This window comes from Ricinus communis, chromosome 3, assembly GCF_019578655.1.
Source record: "Ricinus communis isolate WT05 ecotype wild-type chromosome 3, ASM1957865v1, whole genome shotgun sequence".
Taxonomy (NCBI): domain Eukaryota; kingdom Viridiplantae; phylum Streptophyta; class Magnoliopsida; order Malpighiales; family Euphorbiaceae; genus Ricinus; species Ricinus communis.
In genome coordinates this window covers 19249450-19260144 of record NC_063258.1, presented here as the reverse complement: position 1 = coordinate 19260144, position 10695 = coordinate 19249450, and the positions used below count along the sequence as shown (strand labels likewise).

Genomic DNA, 10695 nt, shown 5'->3' with positions numbered 1-10695 from the left:
GTTTTGATAGAATTGCTACTTACCTCATTCACTCTTCTTGGTGTTGAGTCTTGACCGAAGCCAAATTGTTAAGAGTTGGCAGCCATGATGGAGATCGATTCCCTAACGGCTTAAGGAGTTTTGCTCACTATAGCGCCTCCACTAGTGGCATCCATCATTTTTCTCTTCATAGGTAACAATCCCTCATAAAAGTATTGAATGAGAAGTTGTTCGGTAATTCCATGTTGAGGGCAACTTGCGCAAAATTTTTTAAACCGTTCCCAATATTCATGGAGAGTTTCCACATCTTTTTGCTTGATTCCACATATGTCCCTCCTTATACTTACGGCTCTTGAGGCGGTAAAGAACTTGTTAAGGAATGCTCTTGCCATATCCGTCCATGTAGTGATAGAACCGGATGGTGATAGGCATCATATCACACATATTTACATGCCCAATTGTTTACATTCTTGTGCATAATTATCATGTTTTATGCTAGAATCACCTGTCTTTTGGTTCCTTTCACGTTGTCAGCAATCGACGGAAATACGCGTAATTACGGACCAGAATCTATCAAATTGAGTAAGGACTAGCATTCCGAGGGTTGAGCAAGGCCTGGACTCCGACCGTGCTGAATTGTGAAGAAGCTGCCCCTAGAAGTGCCATTTTGGCACGGCTTCCGTAGCCACCATGGCCTCCACCACGACCCATGGTGGCTCAGCACCGGCTTGGGCACAGCCTAGAAGAGGTGAACACAATGAAATGTGCAGGTTTAGCATGGCCTGGACTCCGCTCGTGCTGACCAGCACAGGCTTGATCACGGCCATGCTGAATGGATTATATAGGCAAAATTGATTTGGTGAATGAGGGTTCGATTTTTTGACTTGATTTCCAATATACATACTTATTTCATTTGTTTCTAGACCTCAATTGTCGACTTTAGGAGATCAATTTCATCAATTGAAGGAAGGATTACACTTGTTTCAACATCAATTTGAAGATCAAGACAAGATTTGGGAGCATTCAAGAGGAAAATTAGGGTTTGGGATTTTGAATTGGAAAATTAGGGTTTCTCATCCAACTTGAAATTTTAATTCGTATTGAGAAATTTGTTAAATAGCCAGAACTTGGTTAAGCAAGAACTTGTTAATAACACTTAGAGATAAGGTTAATCGGCTAGCCAAATTATGGACTAACAACTCTTAATAGACTTGAATCTAAGCTTCATGCTGTGCTGAGATTAATTGTAAGGAAGAGATTCCAGCATTTAGTTCCCATAGTTAGGAATTCGGTGAGCGAGAGAGAGGATCCGGGTTCATTTTAGGATTCAGGCACAGGTAATCAATTTGGTAATCAAGATAATCACCTTTAGTAATTTCATTGCAATTAGGTCCCCTTTGGGTTTGCTTTCTTCCTGTGTTGCTCCATTACCCTTGCAGATTAATTGACATTTAATTAATTGTTTGTTCATATTCAATCATAGCATAACTCTTCATTGAGTTGTTCAGACTAGATAACATAGCGAACAGTAGTAACTCTAGGTTCACCCGATCTCCAGGTATACGACCTTGATACTCACTAGTGCTAGGCCACATCGATAGGTTCACTGCCTTAGGTGTAGGTTGCATCAGTAGCCCATCAAGTGTTTGGTGCCATTGCCGGGGAACCATAACAGTGAACTAGAGTGAATTGTTTTCGTGTTATTTTAGTCCTTATTTGTTTATTTATTTATTCTTTGTTCTTTTTTTTTTTGATTGGTGGATGTTTGGATTGTCGCTTTCAGGTAGTTTATGACCAGGAGCTCTAACCCTAATCCCATAGAACCCTTATCTGACCTGGAGCACTCTCTCAAATTATTGAGACGACGTTTGCAGGCAGTTGAGAAGGAGGCCGGAGTTACAGTTCAGGTTCATAGAGCTAACGTGATGGAGAACCACAACCCCTAAGCCGAGGACGATGTACGAGTTTGCTCGACCATCTTTGGATGAGACGAAAACTAGTTGATGCGTGCTATTTGTGTTAGCTACAATCTAAGGTAGTGTACCTATCGATGCAGTCTAGCACTAATGGCGAGTATCAAGGTCATATTCCTTGGGAAAGTGAAAGCCTAGAGTTACTCCTTTGTTCTTGGTTATATTAACCTAAAATGAGTGATGAATAATTTCTAAACTAACTAATAGCTACAAGCTAAATTCTAAGGGAGATGCAGGAGTAATTGATAACTAAAGTAACCAAGACAAGAAAGCAAACCCAAAGGGGACCTAAACTAGTTGGCAATCAAATAAAAGATAAAGGATTGGTGAGTCTAATTATGCTACCCGTGGATGAATTCTTAATCGAATTCGGTTTCTCTCTCGAGATAACCGAATTCCTAAACCTAATAACCTAAAGTTGGAATCTCTTCCTAACGATTGATTCTTAAATTAGCATTACGCTTTAATCCACCTCTATTAAGCTTTGTTAATTCTTAATCCGGTTAGTTAATTATCCTTATCTCTAAGCGATTATTAACCAGTTCTTGCTATTCAAAATTCCAATTGCCAAATGGACTTCTCAATCACACAAAGCAATCTAAACACACAATTCACAACGTCTCATGAATAATATATTATCTTATGAATACTGAAAGCAAGAAGAATACAAAACTATCCCAAACAATCCAATAATATAATACTAAGCCAACATAGTACAGAAATCCCAAAGGATTTAATCAATCTAGCTAATTATGTTCATTATCAAAATATAGAAGAATTCAATTACAACAATGAGTTAAGGTAGAGAAAACCCGATTACACCCTTGGATGAGAGTAAACAGCCCCATTTCCTCTTGCTCAAATTAAATCGATTCTTGTTCCTCTTGCTCGATTTGAAAACCAATCAACGAACCTCGCCCAATCTTCAATCTTTAAAGGGAATCCGATTGAAACCTTGATCCAAGTCTCATTTTCCCTTGGTTTCAGCTCAGAAAACCCTTAGGGAGAGAAAAGTTAGGGTTTTGGGACGTTCTCCCCCGCTCTCCCTTTTTTTCTTTCCTCTCTTGTTTCTTTTAATTAATTCCCCCTGTCACCGCCAACATGGCCGTGTTCCTAGCCTTGTTGGGAACACGGTTTGGTGTTTCTGGTCGTGTTACTCTTTGTGGTCATGCTCTGTAACGCCTCTGCTTCTTTGATGTCTAATGCATCCAAAATGGTCATGTCGATGCCCGTGTTGGGAACACGGCCAGTGTTGAAACCAACACGGCCATGTTCAGCTTCCTCATGCTCGTACTTAGCTTGTTTCGGCAGCTTCAGCGTCCAATTATGCTCCAATTCTTCCCTTTATCATCCTTTGACTTCTTTTGGACCTAATGCACACAAACAGACGCATAGGGTGAGTGTTGGGACCAATTCACATCCAAATGTCCATAAAATCAATCTTAGAAACCCCATTTAGATATGTGTATTTTACGCACATCAAATAACCCCACACTTAGCTCATTGCTTGTCCTCAAGCAATTAAAAGTAAAATAAGAAAAATAAACCACTAAGGAACAACACTTAAACTGACAGACAAGCTAGAGAGCTCCTGCACATATCCTTAACAAGCGTAAGTCAAACAAAAATAAACGAAGCAATCAATTCAAGTATCACAACCAAGATGCTAATAATTCGTAAAATACTGTCTCAACAAAATTATTCAGAACCAACTCCTCACTAGATTCACTCTAAATCACTCAAAGTGTTTAAAGGGTAGTGTTTAATCGCTCAATGCATCAACTACTGCCTTACTTACTATATGCTTGCTCTTAAATCCTACTCCTACCACTTATGGAGAGTCAACAACCATGTCAAGAGGTCTTTATAAGGGTTGTAATGGGGATGAGGTAAGGGTAGGTAAATTTGGTCAGAGTTGAATCTATGGTGTTCTGCAATGAAATACATGACCTGCACATAAGTCACAATGATCACAAGGGGTAAACAATGGACAGTAGTCCAAGGTGGGAAATAGGAATCAAGTCAAAATGTTTAGTTCACTTACTTTCTTTCTTTTCATCACCTTTCCCTCTTATTCTTCTTTTTATATATTTTTCTTCTTTCCTTTTTTTTCTTTTTTTCTTTTTTTCATAAGGGTAGAACATTCACATAATAGAGTGAATTTCTTTTTGGATTGAAGTAAGCTGCTACAAGATTCCAAAGCTATTCCCAAGACAAAAATTCCCAATAAAAATAACTCATGTGCAAAATCATAACCCAAAGCAGAATAAAACTAAGTGGTAATGGAATATGATAAAAAAAATGGTGAACGAAGGGGTTATCTACAGAATCAATAAACAAATGAAGGCTATTTGGCTAGAATGAAAAACCTAAGTGCCTCTATCATACCAAAGTGTTAAACTCTCCTTGTGGCCCTCATAAGCATTACCGAGCAAGTTCTAAAAGTAAAGACAGTAATTGGCACTCTCAACAAGAAATAAATACAAGCATATAAAGTGTATGCTTACAATTTAGGCTCAATTTCTCACAGTGTGCTTTTGAGTAGGTTCCAAACAAAAATCATCAAAACAGAATTAAATAAACCAAAGCAACTTAGTGCAAAACTCAAACTAATGATCTTACATTCTTCCGCAAAACTCAACGCTATCGGTTTTACCCGATCACATGGACATAAACAGGATTTCAAAAGCAAGTCAACAGTAAGAGCATCGAAACAAAGTGAAAAATTTTCAAAATTTTACAAAAAATTGCAAAAAGAATAAACAAATAACTAAGATGGGATAAATATCACCCACCCCACACTTGAAGGACACACCGCCCCGCCTACAAAATATAAGAAATGAAAAGGAAAAGAACTAATCGCCTTGACTATAGCTCCGGGAGTGAAAAGAGGTGCATCGAGGTATATCAGTTTGGTCTGTGGTGGAGGAGTGGGCCGCTCTCGAGGATCAGAAGTAGTGTCACATGCAGGAGCTGGTGGATCGGCAGGAGCAGCGTCAATAGGAGGCTCGTCAGGCTGCTCGTAAAATGGTTAAATTTTTTAATATGAGAAAACAGGCTCGTAAAAGGGGTAAATTTTTTAATATGTGAAAACAACCCCGTAATATGGGGATATTTATGAATGTAAGGAAATAATCCGTCAATTGTGGTATATTTGTGAGTATGAGAAAACAACCACTGAAATGGGTTAATTTTATAATATGAGAAAATAACCCCGTAAAAGGGGTATATTTTTCGATATAAGAAAATAACTCCATAAAACGTGTATATTTATAAATTTGAAAAAACAAGCCCATAATATTGCTAATAATTTAATATAAGAAAACAACCACGTAAAAGTGGTATATTTATCAATATAAGGAAATAACCCCGTAAAAGTAATGTAATTGCGAGTCTGAGAAAACTGTCTCGTAAAAGAGGTAATTTTTTTAATATGAGAAAACAACCTCATAATACGGGGATATTTATCAATAGGAGGAAATAACCCCGTAATTTTGGTATTTTTGTGAGTACGAGAAAACAACTCCTTAAATGGGTTAATTTTATACTATGAGAAAACAAACCCGTAAAAGGTGTGTATTTGTCGATATAAGAAAATAACCCCATAAAATGTTTATATCTATGAATTTGAGAAAACAACCCCATAATAGTGCTAATAATTTAATATGAGAAAACGACCCCGTAAAAGTGGTATCATTACCAATATAAGAAAATAACTCCGTAAAACGTGCATATCTATGAATATGAGAAAACAACCCCATAAAAGTAGTGTAATTGCGAGTCTAAGAAAACAGCCTTGTAGAACGATTAAATTTTTTAATATGAGAAAACAGCCTCGTAGAATGGGTAAATTTTTTAATATGTGAAAATAACCCCATAATACAAGGATATTTATTAATCTAAGGAAATAACCTCATAATTCTATTATATTTGTGAGTATGAAAACACAACCCCTTAAATGGGTTAATTTTATAATATGAGAAATCAATCCCGTAAAAGGGGTATATTTGTCGATATAAGAAAATAACCCTGTAAAACTTGTATATTTATGAATTTGAGAAAATAAGCCCATAATAGTGCTAATAATTTAATATGAGAAGATGACTCTGTAACATGGTATATTTATCAATATCAGACAATAACCTCGTAAAACGTGTATATGTATGAATCTGAGAAATAACCCCGTAAAAGTAGTGTAATAGCAAAATTGAGAAAACAGCCTCGTAAAAGGGGTAAATTTTTTAATATAAGAAAACAACCCCGTAATACAGGGATATTTATTAATCGGAGAAAATAATCCCGTAATTTTGGTATATTTGGGAGTATGAGAAAACAACTCCTTAAATAGATTAATTTTATAATATGAGAAAACAACCCCGTAAAAGGGGTATATTTATCGATATAAGAAAATAACACCGTAAAACATGTATATCTATGATTTTGAGAAAACAACCCCATACTAGTGCTAATAATTTAATATGAGAAAACGACCCCATAAAAGTGGTATCTTTATCAATATAAGATAATAACTCGGTAAAACATGTATAATTACGAATCTGAGAAATAACCCCGTAAAAGTAGTGTAATTGCAAGTCTGAGAAAACAGCCTCGTAGAAGGGGTAAATTTTTTAATATGAGAAAAAAACCCATAATACGGGGATATTTATCAATCGGAGAAAATAATTCCATAATTTTGGTATATTTGGGAGTATGTGAGAATAACTCCTTAAATAGGTTAATTTTATAATATAAGAAAACAACCCCGTAAAAGGAGTATATTTATCAATATAAGAAAATAATCCCGCTAACCGTATATATTTATGAATTTGAGAAAATAACCCCAAAATAATTCTAATAATGTAATATGAGAAAACGACCCCGTGAAAGGGGTATTTTTCTCAATATAAGAAAATAACCGTGTAAAACATGTATATTTATGAATCTGAGAAAACAACCCCGTAAAAGTAGTATAATTGCGAGTCTGAGAAAACAGCCTCGTAGAAGGGGTAAATTTTTTAATATGAGAAAACAACCGCATAAGCGGGGTATATTTATAAATATTAGAAAACAATCCCGTAATATGGGGATATTTATCAATCGAAGAAAATAACCCCATAATTTTGGTATATTTGTGAGTATGAGAAAACAACCCCTTAAATGGGTTAATTTTATAATATGAGAAAACAACCCCTTAAAAGTGGTATATTTTCCATATTAGAAAATAACCCTATAAAACGTGAATATTTACGAATTTTAGAAAACAACCCTGATGAGCATAGTTTTACACATATTTGCTTGCATATTATTGCGTATGTTCTTAGCAATTATTGTGCTTTTATTCCCAGATCACTCGTGTTTTGTGTTCTTTTGCATTTCAGGAACATTTATAGGACAATCATCGGTGTTTAAGGAATTATAGATCAATACGTGCGGAAACGGATGAGAATTCATCAATATCAGACAAGAGCCCGCAATGAACACATTGAGCACGGCCTGGACTCTGGCCGTGCTCAACCATTGGCTTTGATTCTTGAAATTTGCACTTTGGGCACGGTTTCCGTAGCCACCACGGCGTCAAGACGGCCCGTGGTGGCCAACACGGAGCAACACGTGGTGAAACCCTACTTGGTGAGATCCACAGCCAAGATGGTTCGACTTCAAAGACGGCCTTGAACACGGCCGTGCTGAGTAAAATATATAAGAAAAATGAATTTTTCTTAGAGTGAGAGGAGAAAAAAGAAGTGACATAGAGCCCTGGCAGCTGGTTCGATTTTTGCACAGTATTGAGTGCAAGAGAGAGTTGCGGGGAGTAAGAATCCCAGAATCGCAAGGTTCCAAGTGCAAAACAGTAGTGGAAGCAATTCAAGAGGCAGTTTGGGAGATTAATCGAAGTGTAGATCCAGATTTGGAGCTGTTCATCCAATTTGAGAGAAAAGGGTGTACATGTTTTATTTTCATTATTCTTTCATTGTAATTGATTTCCTAGATTGTTTTAAACATGAACATGTTTAGCTAGACTGATTTAATCCATTGGGATTTCTTTACTATGTTGGCTTGATATTATATTGTTGGATTATTTGAGTTGGTTTTGTATTCTTCTTGTTTTCAGTATTAATAAGATTATGCATTATTCATGAGACGTTGTGAATTGTGATGTTTAGATTGCTTTATGAGATTGAGAAATCCGTTTGGCAATTGGAATTTTGAATAACAAGAACTGGTTAATAATCACTTAGAGATAAGGATAATTAGCTAGCCGGATTAAGAATTAACAAAGCTTAATAGAGGCGGATTAAAGCTTAATGCTAATTTAAGAATCAATCGTTAGGAAGAGATTCCAACTTTAGGTTATTAGGTTTAGGAATTCGGTTATCTCGAGAGAGAAACCGAATTCGGTTAAGAATTCATCCACGGGTAGCATAATTAGACTCATAGATCCTTTATCTTTTGTTCGGTTGCCAACTAGTTTAGATTCCCTTTGGGTTTGTCCTCTTGTCTTGATTATTTCATTTATCAATTACTCTTGCATCTCCCTCGGAACTTAGCTTGTAGTTAATAGTTAGTTTAAAAATTATTCATTATCCATTTTAGGTTAATATAACAAAGAACAAAGGAGTAACTCCGGGCTTTCACTTTCCCGAGGAATACGACCTTGATACTCGCCATTAGTGCTAGACTGCATCGATAGGTACACTGCCTTAGATTGTAGCTGACACGAGTAGCACCCATCAAGTTTTTGGCGCTGTTGCCGGGGATCTGTTTGAAAACTAGAGTGAAATTTGCTATTTGTTAATTTAGCCTATTTTTTCTTTCTTATTATTTTATGATTTTTATTTTTATTTGTTTAATTATTTTATTTTATTTGTACATATTTATTTAGTTTAAGTTTATGATTCAGATAGTGAATGATAAGGAGGTTCAATGCTAAATTCAAACTCTTTGTATGACACATTGGAAAATAGGATCAGGAACCAAGAGAGTGCTGAAAATTGGGATGCTCGTGCATCTTTAGATGCTCGAGTGGAATCGTTTTGCAGGGCTACCGATCAACTCTCTTCTCCTATCCTTTCATCTCAAGTCTTTTATGAATTTTGTTGTGGTTTACATGTGTGTAATGATTGTCCATTGTATAGTGATGTTGCTCATTGTTCTTATAACTCGTGAGCGAATGTGAATTATACGGGAAGTTGGCCAAATGACTCGTATGGAAGCACCCACAATCAAGAGTGGAGCACTCATTCACCCTTTGGATGGAGCTTAGATGGCCAAGAACCACTAGAAATTCGGCAACTACATCAGCAGCCTAATCTTGCACCTTCAACTCAAGATGAAGAGTTAGTGTCAGAGGAGCTGATGATGAGGTTCATAACAAGTATTGAGGAAAGATTCCAACAAACAGAGAGGGTACTTAAAGGTCAACAAGCCTCAATTAAGAACATAGAGCATCAAGTAGGCTTAATCTTCAAGTTACTAGCTGAAGAGCAATTGGGAACTCCATCAAACGCTACTGAATCCGAGGAGCATTTGAGCGCCATCACTTTGCGTTCAGGTGAGAATTTTTCTGGTTTATCTACTATGTTTAACGATAATGCTTCTGTGCAGGACGATTTCTTGAACATGGAGATGGAACCAGAAAAGGAAGAGGAAAACATAATCCTTCTGAAAGACTACCAACTGGAATGTACAGTTGATGATGCTGAGTTGCAGTTAGAGGAATTATTGGTAGATTTTCCACAAGTCCTTTCGATGATGGAAGATGAGCACGAGTTATCCAATGAAGAAGTCTTGGAGGAGCTTGAGTTTCTTCTAGCAAGTGAACCAAGCCAGGCACTGAAGAAAACCATCGACACTCCTGAAGAGATTGCCCAACCATCGATCCTTCCAATTGTTGAAACTCCAGCTTTCAAATTGGAAGAGCCCCTAGAGCATCATAACTACGTTCAATTATACGAGGAGCGAGTCTTGCCCATCATACTGGCAGCTTGCTTGACTGTCGGGAAGAGGAAATTGACGATTATCCCTCGAAGCGGATACTTGAAGACATTTGCTTGGAAGAAGGATGGATGGTCGTTGATCACGCCCATTTGCCTTTCACCATGAGTCCAGCTAAGAAGACTCATCACATAAAAAAGAAGCGCTTTTGGGAGGCACCCCAAACTTTATCTTTAATCTTTAATATTTTAACCTTTTGTTTTGAAACATTTTATTAGTTTTAGTTTTCATATTTTCAGTTTCAATTTTATTTCTTTATTTTATTATTTTCATATTCTACCGAGGAGGCACTGAATTTCCACAACATCAGCCTCGATGGATGATCAGGGCAGTCCCCTAGATCTTTTTATTTTTCTGCATTTATTTGCTTTATTTTTCATACATGTCATGCACTTGGATTGTATTGCCTTTGTTCTCTTAGTTGAGCATTCCATGCGGGGTATCCATAACATTTTACACTGAGGACAGTGTGTTCTTCAAGTGTGGGGTGCTTATGGGTAAACCTTAATCTCTCATATGGATTTTTAATATATCTGAAACTGCCATAGCTAGGTGGTGTGTATTTTTAGGGGATGTTAGGACACTGTGTTTTTATGCACTTGAGTATGCTATTTTTGAGCTGATTGATGACTTGATTTATAGAATTGTAGTTACTTTTCTTTGCTGTTCATTGTCCTTAGAAAACAATTTATGGTGTTTTACACATCAACCCTGTCGGGTTAAACCGGTGTTATTTAATTATTTTTTCGAA

At 36.6% G+C, this 10695-nt stretch overlaps 1 non-coding gene across 1 annotated transcript; it reads left to right on the top strand.

The window, feature by feature from the left end:
* The first annotated feature begins 216 nt into the window (after positions 1-216).
* LOC112535187 lies at positions 217-323 on the top strand. Its single transcript, XR_003079364.1, has one exon. It is a non-coding gene; the product is annotated as a small nucleolar RNA R71 (small nucleolar RNA).
* The last annotated feature ends 10372 nt before the right edge of the window (positions 324-10695 follow it).